The sequence below is a fragment of the Eumetopias jubatus genome, unplaced genomic scaffold, assembly GCF_037043125.1.
Source record: "Eumetopias jubatus isolate StellerSeaLion01/CBP00866 unplaced genomic scaffold, mEumJub1_p1.0 scaffold_6, whole genome shotgun sequence".
NCBI classification, from domain to species: domain Eukaryota; kingdom Metazoa; phylum Chordata; class Mammalia; order Carnivora; family Otariidae; genus Eumetopias; species Eumetopias jubatus.
The window spans coordinates 2,362,623-2,379,360 of NW_028274812.1; the positions used below are offsets into that span (position 1 = coordinate 2,362,623).

The following is a 16,738-nucleotide window of genomic DNA, read 5'->3' on the forward strand; positions in this document are numbered from 1 at the left end:
CACTGGCCCAGGCTGGACCCCACTCCCAAGTCTTCCGACCTGGCTGAGCTGAGTGTGGCCTGTGCACCAGGATTTTTTAAAAAATCACCGTGAACTGTTCTAACAAAAGCCAAGATTGAGAGCCACGACTGTCCAGGGAGGCAGTGACTTCCAGTTCTTGGAAAGAAGACATGAAACCATGCGCATTGCTGGGCATGTCCGTTCTGTTACAGGTTGACTTATGTCTCCCGAAATTCCCATGTCGAAGCTCTAACCCCCCAGGACCTCACCTTATTTGGAAATAGGGTCTTTACACTGGTAATCAAGCTAAAATGAGGTCCTTGGGTGGCCCTGATCCAATACGAATCATAGAAAGGGAAAATTGGGACAAACGTTCACAGAAGGAAGACAACGTGAAGACAGGGGAGGATGGGTCTTCGAGCGAGCGAGGCTTCCGGAGAACCCGCCTGCAGACGGTGAGGAGCCCTGCTCCTGGGCTCGGGCCCCTGGTCTGGGGGGTTGGGTTCCCCCAGCGGTGGCCCCAGCTGAGCACACGCACAGCACATGCAAATCTCTGACTAGCGTGTGTGCGGGGCCTCATGGCTTATGAGCCATATTTCTGGCCACAACTATTTCAGCTTCCAAGCGCATGCACTGTGAAATGGGCATGTCGTCACCATCCTTCCTGGTGACAATGCTGAGGTCCAGAGACACTGAGCCCCGGGCAACATAGGTGTCCTTGGGGGGCCCGAGGGGAAGGGTGCGGAAGAGCAGGGCTGAGGCTCAGGGGGGACACCTTGCCTGTCTGACCCTTCTGCCCAGGACGCTGGTGGTCACCTCTTGGCTCCTGTCACTGTTTCTGGCTGTGCTCTACAGCCGGAACCTCAGGGTCCCGACCAAGAACTCAGCTGCCAGTGGTCTGACCTCCTCCTTCCCCACAGCTCACCCTGGCGGCTCCTGAGAGTCAGGGACAGGTCAGGACCCACCTGATTTCTAGGTGCCACGAGCTGGGTGACACACGGCCTGGGCCGGGAGGACCTTCATCCCTGCAAGGGAAGCGCTCCCTTGTTCTTAAGTGGAAGTCAACAGCACCACATCATTTCTCTTGCAAATTAGAGTTTCCAGACTGTAGTCCCTGAATCTTCTGGGGTGAGTTAATGCAGTTTGACACCCTGCCTTTAAGCTCCTTCTTTGCTTGACCTCCTTTTCCAACCAAGTTGGGGCTTGCAAGGTCAGCGGGCAGGCGGGGTGCTGGCGGAGCTGGTGACTGGCGGGCGTCTGACCGCCATCACGGGGACTGTGCTAATGAAGCTGCCGGTGGAGCTGACAGCAATCTGTTCATCATCTTCCCTGCCTATTTTGAAAATAATATTTGATGAAAGACTTTCATTTAATTCTAGCTCCATCTAGCTCAGACTCTAAATTAAAATGCAGGTGGGGGAACGCCTGGGCGGCTCAGTCGGTGAAGCGTCTGCCTTCTGCTCAGGTCATGATCCCAGGATCCTGGGATCGAGTCCCTCATCGGGCTCCCTGCTCAGCGGGGACCCTGCTTCCCTCTCTGTCTGCCGCTCCCCCTGCTTGTGCTCTCTCTCTCTCTGACAAACAAATTAATAATCTTTAAAAATAAATAAATTAAATAAAATGCAGAGAGGAAACATCTACCCGGTGACTTGCATAGCCCCCGTCCCGGAATATTGTGTCGGCTCCAGCTACCTTCCTGCAAACTTAGTAACGTAACCATACTTGTTCCTGGAACTCTTCCCTTAACCATAGCCCCCCAAAACCTTGTTCTCCTCCCTGCACTGCGAAGAACTGAGGATGGGACTTCCCTCCTCCTTGGGGGGGGGGCGCTGTGCAGGCGGCAGGTGTTTCTTCCTCCATCTCAATTCAGGGACCCGGCTTCGAGAACAGCCTTAGGGAGCTCTGCATTGTTCCCTGTAGCCTACGGATGGCAGTGGGCTCCTGTCTGATCCCTCCCAGAAAACTTGGGGGAGAAGGGGTGGCTCAGGACTCCAGAAATGGCTCTGGGGGGCAGCCACCTTCCCAGGATCTACGAGGACCTCCAAGGTTTTCTGACCTCTGGGTGTTAACAAACTGCTTGTGTGTATGAGGGCTGTGTGTGGGGGGACCGTGTTTGCCGTGTCAGCCGTGAGATGGAGGAACCGCTGTCTGCGTCCTGGGGGCCCCATCGGTCTCCTGGGGCTGCCACAGAAATCACCACAGCCCCGAGGCTTGCAACGAGGGGAGCATGCCCCTCTTGGGTCTGGAGGCCAGGGTCTGAAATCAAGGCGTCAGCAGGGCCCGCTGCCTCGGAAGGCTCTGGGGAGGAGCCCTGCTGCCTCTCACGTCCCTGCTGGGACCACCAGGCCTTGGCGGGGGCGGGCCGCCTGGCTCCCACCTCTGCCTCCGTCTCCATGGGCCTCCTTCCGGGAGTATCCTTGCCTCGCATCTTCCCCTCCTTTCTGTTTTAGGACGCTGGCTATTGGATTTAGAGCCCACCCTACATCCGGGGAGACCTCATCCTGGGATCCTTAAATCCAACTGCAAAGACCCTTTTTCCAATGAGGCCATATTCACAAGTAGTAAGGGTGAGGACTTGGACACATCCTTTGAGGGGCCCGGGGCTGAGGAGGACGTGGCAGACAAGAGATCCCCACGGTGCAGAGCACAGAGGCCTCCGCAGAGACCAGGAAAGGGACGGTTCCCCTGCCAGCACACGGAGCCTCGGGCCAGACCACCGCCTCGGCCTCATGAGACCTCCACTCTCTCTGCGCCACCTATGCTCCGAGCCCCGCCCCAGAAGCGGGGTAGACCGCCACGTACAGGGCGGGATGGAAGAGAAACGTCTGGCTAAGATGTGAGAAATGACCATCTCCCCTTTCTTGGCCGAGATTCCTACTTTAAATCAAGAGTGAAAAGGTGATGACTAGACGGGCTGGGCTTCTTAATAGCTAAGCAGGCTATGTTTGTGATTAAAAATGAAGGACATTTTAGAGCTTGAGACTGACCGGAAAAATCCTGGGATTTGTCCAAATTTCATCCAAGTAAATAGGGAAAAAAAAATCACAATATCAATTTTAAGAGAAAGTGGGAAACCAAAAAAGAAAAAGAAAAAGAAAGGTTTGTCATTCTCTGTAAGGTTTAAATACATTTCGGTGGGATTGGCTGTCGAGCACATTGCCTGCCCCAAGGCCAGGAAGGGGCCGACCCCTGGTCTCCCCCTGGAATGTGACTCGAAGACTGAAGAAAATTGCTGATGTTTCTGTGTCCCGGTGTCAGTGTCCGTAAGGAGTTGACACGCGGTGCTGGGAGTGACCCAGTTCCTGTGCTTTCTGACCTCGCCGTCCCGTTCCTTAGAGCCTGTGCAGTCGCCCTGGAAATGCCCTTCATGCCGGGGCAGCCGGAGTCTGTCGTCGCTTGCAGTCAGAGCCCTCGCGGGCCCACCGCATCCCCACCTCCAAGCTGCACGTGGGGAGACAACTCAGGTAACGGGTTCCCATCTGTGTGACGCAGAAGTGATGCTTGTGCTCCAGGCAGATGGAGACTTGAGTCACAGGCACGCGGGCCGAACGGAACAACCCGCTGCCCTAACAGTCACACAGGCCAGGCAACTTCGCACAGCAGAACCTCACCCTCACAGCCCGGGGCAGGGCGCCAGCACGCTGGGGTGAGCGCCCTCTTCTGGGGACAGGCAGCGGTCTTCTCGCTCCCTGCTCTCAGAGTACGGGGGCAGGGAGCTCCCGGGGCCTCCTTTATCAGGCTCTAGTCCCATTCGGGAGGGCCACACCCTCATGACCCGATCACCTCCCAGAGAACCCACTGCCAATACTCATCTTGGGGGTTAGCTTTTCAACTTATGAATTTGGAGGGGCACAAAGATTCAAACCATGGTGATGTGTGTGCTCTGCAAACTGTAGCTCATTCTACAACCAGTCCATTATATTTGCACTTGTTTACTGTGCTTTTAAAGCCACAAGTCCCCTGACCTCACCATATATGATTCTACCCCAGTCTTTTGTTCTAATCCGCACAGCAGTGAGGGTGGCTCCTGAGGAGGGCAGGTCCTGGTTGGCTCCCCATGGGACATGACTGCCCCTGAATTTCACTAGGATGGCTGAGTGGAGAGCGTTCTGGAAAGGTGTGCTCTTCGCCACGTGTGAAGTGAGGTTCTGTGTGGTGACGGGGGCAGGAAATGCTGTCCTGGGACAAGGTCTCCGTCTGGGGAGCAAACCCTGGCTTTCATAAGAAAATGTACTGTGTTCTAAAAAATCACCAGCAACTGGAACACAACGTGAAGATCCCGTGCCCTACACAGACACCTGCTGGAGACATCAGTGGAGGCCCCCCCTGCAGCCAGAGGCGGGTGGAGCGCTGCTGTGGGGGGGAGGGTCTGGGAGGCGGCCCTGGCCTTCGGGTTCCTTCTATTTCTTCTCCTACGTGGTGACTTGCCGCTCTCATAAGCAGCCAACAATTTAGGGTGCGACTCAGTCCAGCACACACTGAGACGCGTGTATGTACCATATATGACGGTAGTTCAGGGTGCAAGAAACCACAGCAGAACGTGTATGGAATTCGGACCAGCTCACATAGGCTCTGCAATGCCAGACTGGCTTTGGGGCCAAGCTCTGTGCTCATAGAGCATCTGCTCAGCTTGCCCATGTCTCAGATAACGAGACCGCGGTTCTTGAAGGACCCGCGCTGGGCTCACGGAAGAGTCAGGTGGAGAGAAAGAGCGGGAGCTCCTTGCCTTGCGGTGGTCCGCGCACTCTGACCGCGCCCCCGACCACACCCCCTGACCACGCCCTGTTTATGCCCTCTGCCCACGCCCCCTGACCGCGCCCCCGACCACACCCCCTGACCACGCCCTGTTTATGCCCTCTGCCCACGCCCCCTGACCGCGCCCTCTGACCGCGCCCCCTGACCGGGCCCTCTGACTCCGCCACCCCGGAGCACAGTCGTGGTGGGGTGTCTCTGCTTGTCTCAGGGTGTTGTCCCATGTGTCTCCTAAATAATTCCCAATAACCGATAATCAGATGGTAGCTAGAGCTGGCCGTATCTTTATTTTAGTGGTTAGTGAATAGACACTGAAGGCTTCCGTAAATTGTCACAGAAGTAATAGTGTTCGGAGCAGAAGCTAGGTGGACTGATTTCTGAAGGACCCATGACTTTCTGGAGTACAGGATGTTCATAAATTAAATTTCTTTACCATCCGTCTCCAGATGGATGGCTTGGCATACAGCGAGCGCACCCCCGAACCCCAGACAGTGGGAATGGCTTACTGCACGCAGAGTGACACGGAAGGGCATTTTCTGACAACCCATAGAAATGGTGGAAATAAAGCAGATTGTGTGAGATTATCAACCACAGAGCCATGACTGTGTTTCTAATATAACAAAGTGAGAACATGAGATTTTCCATATACCATCTGTGCTGTTAAGTTAGCAGTTTTGGGGCCCTTATGTTATGTTAATGCTCTTTTCTTCTGTGAGTATGTATTAACAGATGCACGTGTGTGCTCATGTGTGTTTGTGTGCATATATGTGTACATCATTGTACATGTACACACAAACATGCATTCACTTTACTCAGCTTTACCACCTTCCACGTTTCTCTTATAAAAACTGTCAGTCACCTCTTATCAAGAATGAGTGCTTTCATCATCTAGATGCCCTGTACTTGAGAGACACAAGAACCACTCGTGTCTTTCAGGGGTGGTTTAGCTTATAAATGCTAGGGGTGCAGGCCACCCTAGGGCATCCTAATATTCCCAGAAGACCATCCAGTTGAGGCAACAGAGCAGTGAGTCAGGTATTCCCCGCCACTGCCCCACAGGGGAGCTTCCATTCTGTAAGACTCTGCTTCCCAAAGCAAGACACCGTGTCAGGTGCAGCCCCGGCCAGCTTCCCGCTTCCCCGGAGTTCAGCTAGTTACTTCTCCCCTCAGTCCCTGCCCGCCTCCTTCCTGGCAAAGCCTCCTCGGTTGCGTGCAGCCCAGCACGGCGCCACAAAGACAGTGCAGACCAGCCCATGCCTTTTGAGGTCTCAGGTGGACGTGCCGGGGCGGCCGCGCTGGGGTGGTGGGAGAATCCTGGGCCACTTGGCCCATCTGCGGAGACCTGGCAAGAGAGACTGCATGTTGACTTGCTGGGGATTTCTCTCTGAGACCGTGGTGTCCCAGCTTCTCGGGGTCACTGAGCCCACCTCCCCTCCACACCCACTTGGCCATCATCAACGACAGCAGGGCTACACGGCTCTTCTAGATTGCTGAGGCATTAAGAAAATATCAGTATTTCTGCAAAATAATGAAATTTGCATGAGAAAGAGAATCTTCAATAATTAAGGTGCTCCAGGCTGTCATCTCCCAAAAGAGGAACAGAAGCAGAAATAAAATTTGCAAGACTGCATGTCAGGGAAACCGTCATGGTTATTAGTTGGGGGAAATTATGGCAAAATATTTAAAACTAGAAGCCCACAGGGAGCCTAGAGACCATCTAAAACATTGTATTAAATGCCAATGGAAGAAGGTACACTGTACAGCAAAAGGCCAAGCAAAAGTCCAGCTAATTTTTATAAGTATGTGCCACAAATAAGAAAAGCAAACAAAATCTTCCCTACAGTGTCACGCGGAAGTAAAATTTGCAGCATTTTTTCTTTGTGCAACAGGTATGTGCTAGACTTAGGTTTCAGGCTCCGTGCTAGGTGCTGGCACCAAGTCCAGCCTCCGGTCCAGCCAGGAGATGGCATCCATCACAAGATGCACATGTCGGGGAGTGGCACCCCCTGGGATCTGAGGAGGCTGGCTGCAGCCGGAGGGGATGGTGGGTGGAGAGGGGGTACCCCAGGCAGCATTACTGACCTCCGAAGTGAACACACCAGGGCGGAAAGGAACCGAAGATGGAGAGAAACTGGTTTTCTACATGCAGATGGAACAAAAGGTTTTATATTCACAAAAGGAGATGGATACTAACAAAGCATGACCGAGACAGGGGGAACTCTGCTCCCCCTTCCTAAAAATGTAAGGCAGCTCCTATGAGGTGTAGACGGACCCCATGACCTCTTGTAGGCTCTCTCTGCTCTCAGCAAACTCCCCATGAAATGAAGAGCAGAATCCCTAAAGCAGAATCAGGAAGGATTACTATAAACTCCTTAGCAGTCAGTTTATAACAAGTTATTAATGAGAGCTGAAAATAGTCGGGCAGATGCCCCAGCTCCTCAAAACCTGTGTGTCATTTGTTGGTGGGACTTTGAGAGCAGAACTCTCTGCCTGGAGGAATGACCTGACTCGCTATGGAGCTGGCTCTGCCCTTCAGATGCTGGTCTCCGGAGCCCCCATCAGACCGAGAACGTCCTTCCTCCTCCCGGGTACTGCCCAGGCTCACGGCCTCCTTCTCCCTGCTGGTCTAGACCAGAGCGTGTGCTCGCTCAGCAACCATTGTGCCGCCAGCCGGTAGACGCATGGAGGGCGCTTCAGAACCCGCTTTACGGGAGTGGCTGGAAAGACGGCCAAGTCTAGAGGATTCATGTTGCAGAGTGCCGTCACTTTTTGTAGGACAGATATTGATGGAGTGTTTACTGTACGCCGGGCTGGCTATCTCCTGGCAAGCAAAACAGACCAGCTTAGTCCTCCTGGGGCTTCCAGTTTAGTAGGACATTTATTTACAAGCAGGGTTTGAAAACATCCAAGAGCCTTAAGCTGGCTTAGGTGGAGGACGTCATTTCTTTGTTCATTCTACCGACATGAGGTCCAGAGGTTGGTGGAAAGAACCTCAAACGCCTTTTCCCCCAATGGGAAGCAGTTTTTTTTTTTCAGATTATAGCAATTATCTACCTGTATTAGTGCCTAAAATTCATAATACATATATTTTCCTAAATTGTACAAGTGCAAAATGAGTTCATGCAACCCTTGCTTTCTGACTGTTGGTGGCGGCGGCTGGGTGTTGGCAGCCAGAGGTCCCTCCGCTCCCGAGGGGTTTTGTCTGCTGTTGCGTCCCTCCCTGGAAGCACCCCGTCTTCCTCCCCTTCCTCCGCTTCAATCTCCCACCCACGCCTGAAGCAGAGCACTCCGAGAGGCAGGAAATAATTCGTCTGTCTCGTGCCTCAAAGCCACGCTAATCCAAGACATGACCGGTTTTTAAATGTCTGTCTTGTCTGTCAGGCAGCGCTGTGCATGGAGGCAGAGGCTGTATCAGGAGGGGGAGGCTGATGCTCAGGGTGGATCCGAGTCTGGACGCAGAGAGGATGCTGGAAGGCAGGCGGGGCCTCTTAGCGGAGGGCACTGGGGAGGTGGGCAACCGCGGACAGACCCTGGGCGCTATCAGTTTTATTTGAATTGCTGACCTTTGACAGCCTCCAACAAGCACCCAGTGCCTGCTGAGCTTCTTAGCTCAAAATCTATTTCCAATTCGTGTCTATACAGTGGCATGTTATTATTCAGCTCTGTGCCCAAATGACTGTGTTTTGTTTTTTTTTTTGCTCCATTTATCACACAGATTTCATGTTTTTGAAGGTTGCTGCCCCTTGTCAGTTTTAATGATTTTGTTATTTAATCAACCCTGGCTGGCTCACCGCAATGACTCAGGGGTTTACAATTAGGTCCATCATTCAACCAGCAGGCAGAGAAAGGAGCAGAGAGCAGGGGCCGCATCCCTGCAGCCCACAGCAGCGGCCTCTGCCTTCCTGGAGGAGGCGGCGGCGGTGGGGGCGGGGGGGGGGGCTCTCCTCCCTCCCTCTCAGATGGTTGTCAGCCATGACGTTTTGTTGGGCAGCCTCCCTCCTTAGCTTCCCAACCTCACTTTCCTGATATGGAACCCATCCCCTGTGGCATCTTGTTTCCCGGCCTCCGGTTGCCTAGGAAATAAGATGGGCCGCGGCTGCGCTGTGCGCTCAGAGCCAGGTGGAAGGAGGGCCCCCTCTTTCTCCAACAGGGGTTTCTGCAGCGGGGCGGCTCCTTCAGATTTTTCCCAGGCCACACCACAAAAGATGGCTGGCGGCCACAAAAGCAGGATGCAGGCGGGCGGCACTCCTTTGTCCCCGGGCTGGCTGTGTCTGCAGGCGACGCATGCATAATTGGCCCTGCTGATGAGCGGCATTGTGCCTCCCCTGAGAGAAGCTGCCCTGGGCCCGGGGTCGGGGACACGAGACTGTCCAATTAGGAATACCCGGTTGTGCTTCGTATTTACATAATGCGGAGTTAAAATTTTCTCAGGTTGTGGAGCAGGGAACAAAGTATGGATTTAATCTCTCAGAACAATAAAGTGGGAAGGAATCAAGGAATGCCACCCTCTTGAAATAGTCCTCGGTATGTGTGAGTCAAAGCAGCAAGACGCTCACGCCCGTGGGCGGTGACTGTCACCAGCACTTTGTTCTCTGTACTGCTTGAGGGGTTGTGTATCTCCCTGCATCCTGGGAGCAGTCTTGTCCTTGCAAACAGAATTTGCCAGCAAAGTTGGGACATGCTTCGCCTTGTGCAGACTGGTCCCAGGGACTGACTTTGCATGTCTTCCTTCAATCAGTCTGTCACATCGGCCTCCGTGCCATCACCTACCGGGGCAGGCAGTTCTGCTCGGTTTTTAGAACTGAACCAAACAGGAGTTCACCTGCCTGATGCGTGGCAAGCCGATGAAAAAACTGACACGGAGCTTTTGCACTGAAGAAAGATAGGCTATTTATTGGTGTGGCGCCATCCCAGAGGACAGGGAGCTGATGCTCAAAATCCCGAACTCCCCGATGGCTTCCAAGGGAGGGTTTTTAAAAGGTGAGAATTAGAGTCAGGGTCTTCAGGTGGAGTGGCATCCGGTGATTGGCGGAGAGTGAAGTCATGTTCTTAAGATGTCATCTTCTGTTCATTGACTCCAGCATGCCTGGCTGGAGGGGGTCTGTTCTACTTCCAAACTGTAACTTTGAGAAACGTCTGTTCCTAGTGCACCGGGACAATCCATCCTGTGGTTCCTAAGCCCAGTAATGTATCAGTTCACGTGACTGTGTAAGTATTCCCTAACTATTTAAGACTACAATCACCCTCAACGACACACCTAGACTCCACCACAGTGATTGGCAGTGGCCCAGCTGCAGCTCACAAGTCCCACGCCGTGTTCTCTGCCCGCATCGTTCCCAGAGCGACTCATTCTGTCCCTGGTTTTCTGTGTTGACTGGCTCTAGCCTGTGCCCCTGAAGGCCTGGGCAGGGTGGAGAAAGACAAGGAAGGAAAAAAACACCCTTTTTGGAAATTCTGTAGTAATTCCAATCTCGAGCAATGGCAGCCCTGTTGTTTACGTCTTAAATTTCAAGAATTCGTGAGGAGGCGATCTTACACCTTAAACAGGACATCCCTGTTTCTGATTCAGCATTGCCAGTTTTCTCAACAATTGTTCCTGAAGCCCTTGATGTGCTTCAGAGTCCCATGGGGGCTGTGAGAGTGTTTCCAGGTTCCCCGCTGCCTCACGGCCTCATGGATCGAATCATCAGCTGGGTGCCTGGAGGGGTGCACGTGTCTCTATGTATGGTGTGTTGGATCTATCGATCAGTTTGGGGAGAACTAACATTTTAGCAATATTTACTGTCCAGTCCATGGACATGATCTCCTTTTAGTTAGGTCTTCTATACTTTCTCTCAGGAAGTATTGGATTTTCAGTGTATTTTTTTAAAGATTTTATTTTTAAGTCATCTCTACCCCCAACGTGGGGCTTGAACTCACAGCCCTGAGATCAAGAGTCGCACACTCTACCAACTGAGCCAGCCAGGCGCCCCTTCAGTGAATTTTTTATCTTGCAGTTATTTGTTAAGTTTCTCCTTAAACATGTGTTTTATACTATTTAAATTTTTTTAAATTTCTTTTTCCAGTTTTTGCATCGATAGTACGTGGGATGCCATGGAAGTTTTGTTGTTGTTATATTTGCCGTATATTCTGCAGTCTTGCTAAATTACTTCAGCGATCTAGAAGTTTTTCTGGCAATTCCTTAGAATTTTCTGCATACTTAAGTCACGGCATTGGCAAATAAAGACAAATTTTCGTCTGCCTTACCAATATATATGTCTTGTATTTCTTTCCTTGGCTAGTTTCACTGGCTACTATAAGGTTGCATAGGAAAAGTGAGAACACATACCCTCCCCTTGTTCACAGTCTTAGGACAGAGTGTAAGTCTTCCAGTAGGAAGTATATTAGCTTTAGGCTTTTGGTAAATGCCCCTAATCAGAATAGAAAAATCCCTTTTATTTCTAGTTTGCCGAGGTATATTTATTTATTTAATTATGTATGTTAAGTGTTTTTCTAGACCTGTTGAAATGATTATGTTTTCTCCTCTGTTCTGTTAATAGGTTGAATTACATTCTTGGCTTTTCATATAATAAACCAGATTTGCAGTCCCGGAACGAACCCCACTGATCACCGTGTTGGTTTCCTGAGTACCATTAACAGGAAGAGCAGAAATATGCTCTCTCACAGTTCCGGAGGCCAGAAGTCTGAGATCAGGGGGTGGGTCGGGCCATGCTCTCTCCAAAGGCTCTAGGGAAGGACGCTTCCTCAGCATCTCCACATTCTGGGGGTGGCCAGCAACCTTGCTGCTCCTGGGTTTATAACCTCTGCGTCTGTTGGTGTTCTCTCTCTGTGCGTCTGTCTTCTCGAGACACACTCTTCTCTGCCTGTCTTCTGATGTTCTTGCTGGGATGCCAATCACATGGGACTGTGGGCCCACACTAATCCAGGATGATCTTGTCATAATTTAACTAATTATACCCGCAGAGACTCTATTTCCAAATATGGGCACATGCACAGGTACCTGGAGTTAGAATTTCAGCAAATCATTTTAGGGGCTACAATTCAGCTCACTATAACCATGATATACTATCCTTTTTGTATATTTCTGGATTCAATTTGCTAATCATTTATGTTCACGAGAGATATTATTTTGTAATTTTATTGTCTTATAATGGGTTGTCTGGATTTAGGACGAGCTGAGTGCCCGCCCCAGGAAGTGAGCTGGGAAGTGTTGGTCCTTGCTTGCTTTCTGGTAAGAGTTTGTGTACGGTTAGTAACTTTTTTCCCCAAGTGTCTGTTAGAACTCACCATTGGAACCATCCGGAGTTCTCTCTATTTTTCTTTCAAGTTCAGTTTCTCTGTTAGATATAAGGTTATTCTTTTTTCTTGAATGTATTATTGTGTCAGCAGTGATGGTTTGTGTCTTTCAGAGAATGTGTCAATGTCATCTAAGTTGTCAGATCTGTTGGCATCCTTGTTCATGACATTTCTTATCATTTCATGTCTGCAGCATCTGTAGGAATGTTCACGCTCTTATTCCTGATACTGGTAATTTCTGTTTTCCCTGATCAATCTAGAAGCTCATCAATTTTATTGACTGTTTCAAAGAATCAGCTTCAGGTTTTATTCATTTTCTTTATTACGTTTTCATTTTCCATTTCCTAAATTTCTTCCCTTATTTTATTATTTCCTTCCACGTACTTAGGTTTGTTTTGTTCTTTAATGTGGGAGCTTAGCCACTGATTTTATACCTTTCTTCTTTTATGATATAAACATTCAGAACTATGAATTTCCCTCTACTTACAACTTTAGCTGCATCCCAATGTTTTGATATTTTGTGTTTTCATTATCATTCAAAATACTTTCCATTTTCCTTTGTGTGTGCAGTGGGTTGAATGGTGGCTCCAAAATATGTCCACATCCTCATCCCCGGAACCCGTGAATATCCCCTTACATGGCAAAGATGTAATTGTGTTGAGGGTCCTGTGAGGGGATTTTATCCTGGACTCTCCAAGTGGGCTACGTGCATCCTTGCAAAAGAGGCAGGGGGGTTTCGACAGAGACGAGCACAGAGGACAACGTGAGGCGGGCAGGAGGGATGCTCACCCCCACCGCACCCCCGGAGCCCCCAGGAACTGCAAGAGGCAGGAAGGATGCTCCCCAGGAGCCTCGGTCAAGCACCACTCCACTGCACCCTGGTTTCAGTCTATTAAAACGGATTACGGACTTCCGGCCTCCACGACTCTGAGAGAATAAAGTTCTGTTGTTTAAACCCCCCAGTTTGAGGTAATTTGTCACAGCAGCCCCAGGAAGCTAAGGCACTTTCTGATCTTTTTTTTTTTTTTTTTTTTGATCCACGGGTTAGTTAGAAATGTGTTGCTTAATTTCCAGATATTTGGAGATTTCCCGGCTATCTTTGTGTTACTGGTTTCTAATTTAATTCTCTTGTGGTCAGAAAACACATTTTGTATGATTTCAACCCCTTTTAAATTTATTGAGACCTGTTTTACAGCCTGGAAGGCTGTCTACCTTAATCCATGAGTGATTATGACGCCCTGTAAAGGTCAGCTGGTGAAGCAGGTTGGCGGTGTTTCTCAAACCTTTGTGTCCTTACTGTTTCTCTGTTGAGCAGTTACCGAGAGCTATAATTGTAGATTCGCTCAGTTCTTTCAGATGTCAGTTTTGCTTCATCTGTTTTGGAGCTATTATTAGGCACATCTGCTTTTGGGCTATTAATATAGCTATATTCCGCTTTTCTGTGATTCCTGTTTGCACGGCGTATCTTCCTCCATCTCTGTGCTTCTAATCTATTTGCATCTTTATGTTTAAAGTGTGTTTCTCGGGGCGCCTGGGCGGCTCAGTCGGTGAAGCGTCTGCCTTCGGCTCAGGTCACGGTCCCGGGGTCCTGGGGTCGAGCCCCGCACCGGGCTCCCTGCTCCGCGGGGAGCCTGCTTCTCCCTCTCCCTCTGCCCCCAACATGCTTGTTTTCTCTCTCTCTCTCAATAAATAAATAAATCAATTAATTAATTAGTTAAAAAAGTACTTTTTTTTTTTAAGGAATATAAGGAAGAGCACAGAGGACCACAGAAGGGAGGGAAAACTGGGAAGAAATCAGAGAGGGAGACAAACCACGGGAGACTCTGGACTCTGGGAAATAAACAGGGTTACAGAAGGGAGGGGGTGGGGGGCGGGGTAGGCAGGTGATGGGCACTAAGGAGGGCACGTGATGTGATGGGCACTGGGTGTTATACGCAACTGACGAATCACTGAACACTACATCAGAAACTAATGATGTACTATATGCTGGCTAACTGAACATAATAATAAAAAATAAAATAAAATAAAATTCCAAAAACAACAAAAAAAGGAATTCATTTTATATAAAAATAAATAAATACATAAATAAAGTGTGTTTCTTGCACAGAGCATACAGAGGGCCTTAGTTCTTTATTACCCTGACAATTTTTGCCTTCTAGTAGGAGAACGTAGGCCATTCAACTGAATGTAACTTTAATGTTCCCAGGACACCAGAAGAGTCCATCGTCTTGCTCTGTGTTTCTGTTTGAACCCTATTTGGGGTTTTTTAAAAGTTCAAATGATAGGCATTTTCTTCAGATTGCCTCGGTCTCAGTGGGGTGGCAGGTTTGTCTCCCACCCAGGAAGGGAGCTCAGCCATGGGAGGCTTGCAGTGGATTCCTGGGCAGGCTCATAAACAGTTCGCTTCTGCAAACACGCCCCCATTTGTAGTTAGGACAGCCGAAAGGACTGTGAGAAAATGGGGCTCTCTGTTCACCAACTTGGGGAGGCTGCATGTTAAAGGTAAGGAGACAGATACTGCTGTTTTTGTTTGCTTTCAATGTGGAGCTCCTGGGAGTCTGTCACGTGCTTATGCATATTGTGAATCTTGAAAAAATAACACATTTGATCACACACCCTCTTTTTAAAGCACTTTGTGGGGCTCGCACCCTGTGGAACATATTTTGTAAAAATGGCTCACAAGGTTTCCTTGCATGAGGTTAATGCCCTCTGATGGGAGTGGGGGTCTGGGCAAGCCATCTATATGGGGACCCAGTGCACATGTGTGCCGAAGCAGCAATTCCTGAAAATACGCTCAAGAACAGACTGAGACTCAAAGCATAGAGAGGACTCGTTTAAAGAAAGCCGTGTTGGGGTGCCTGGGTGGTTCTGTCAGTTCAGGATCCGACTCTTGATTTCAGCTCAGGTCATGATCTCAAGGTCATGAGACAGAGCCCTGCATCAGGCTCTGCATTCAGCAGGGAATCTGCTCGAGATTCTCTCTCTCCCTCTGCCCCTGCCCCCCCCAACACTCACACGCTCTCTCTAAAATAAATAAATAAATCGTTAAAATAAAAAGCTCTTTGGAGATGTTTTCCCGAGTCACTAGACCAGTGGAGACAGACTGCCCCCAGTTTATGTGTAAAGCATTAAGGGCTTTTTGTGATTAAAAGAAAATTGCAAATCAGCAACCTGCAAACATGTTCTTATTGCCTGAAGAAAGTTTAGCATTTTTAAAATCGATTACAAAAGAGAAATAATGACCAGTTGTCAAATGTTTAAGTATCAAGAGATTTCAGATAGAAATTTGGATTTCTGGATTTTCTTTAAAAATGAACCTGGCCGCAGGGGGCGGGACTCAGTGGCAGCCACTGGGGCGGGGGTGGAAAGTGGGTATTAGACGGCGTCATCCCTCCCAGAGCGGCCGGCCCCTCCTCACAGAGCCACCCCTGGCCACTCTGTAGACCTGAGTTCGCGCCTCGTCAGCCCAGGCCTGAGAATCCCCCGCCCAGGGTGCCGCGGAACAGGTGGCCACAGGGCCCTGCATGCCGGGTGCTCTGCTCCTGGCGGCCTCCCTGTCTGGTTCGCGTCCTCTTCCCGCCCTGGGGTTGCTGGTACAGTTCGGCTCCTCGTGGTTGGGACCGGGGTCCTTGTCTTCTTGATGAAGGATGATTGGAAGAAAGGCGGGCAGGAACAAGCCCTAAGAGGAAACCACCCTTCAAAGGATTTTACGGGACTCTAGGCCGCCGGGGTCGGTGAAGGATCTCAAGAGGGCTGCGCGAAAACCTGCTCTAAAAACCATTGACTGGGTAGCTTTGGGGGAGATCATACCCCGAAACCAGAAGGCCACTGCTAACTCCCTGAAATCCTGGAATGAGACACTTACCTCCAGGTTGGCTACTCCCCCTGAGAAACCACGTGCTATCGACTGGGCTTACGACAAGGCCAATGTGGCAAAGGCTGGTTTGGTAGATGACTTTGAGAAGAAGTTTAATGCCCCGAAGGGTCCTGTGCCAGAGGATAAATATACTGTTCAGGGGGATGCTGAAGAAAAAGAAGATGTGAAAAGTTGTGCCGAGTTTTTGTCTCTCTCAAAGGCCAGGATTGAGGAATATGAAAAAGAGCTGGAGAAGATGAGGAACATAATTCCATTTGATCAGATGACCATTGAGGACCTGGATGAAGTCTTCCCAGAAACCAGATTAGACGAGAAGAAGTATCCCTATTGGCCTCACAAGCCAACTGAGAATTTATAAACTTGAGTTGGGGAGAAAGCTCTGGCCCTCGTATTGTAAATGCTGGACATTAAAAATAAGGATACGGGGAAAAAAAGGATTTTACAACCAGCCTGGAAGGAGCCCTCCACCCTTTTCCACAAGATAGACAGATGACAAAAACCTGATTGACAGGTGCAGGGAGGGTTCATCAGATCAAAACAGCCCATCAACAAGCCCATAAAAACCCCCTAGACTTAGAAAGTCCAGGGTCAGCCCTCTCGAGTCCACTCCTTCCTGGGAGCTTTGGACTCCATCATTTAATAAATGTGACCAATGCCCAATAAACTTTGCTTTCCTGCTCCCAACTCTGGTCCACCTTTTCATCCTTTGGAGCAGCCTGACCAAGAGCCACGGGCACCGACAGAGGAGGAAATCCTGTCATATGCTTGCTGGTTGTCAGGGCTGCCCTCAGCTCCTGGGGGCCAGCCACCAGC

At 50.1% G+C, this 16,738-nt stretch overlaps 1 pseudogene; it reads left to right on the forward strand.

The window, feature by feature from the left end:
• Positions 1-311: 311 nt before the first annotated feature.
• LOC114209232 (ATP synthase peripheral stalk subunit d, mitochondrial pseudogene) lies at positions 312-16,283 on the forward strand (annotated as a pseudogene).
• Positions 16,284-16,738: the final 455 nt, after the last annotated feature.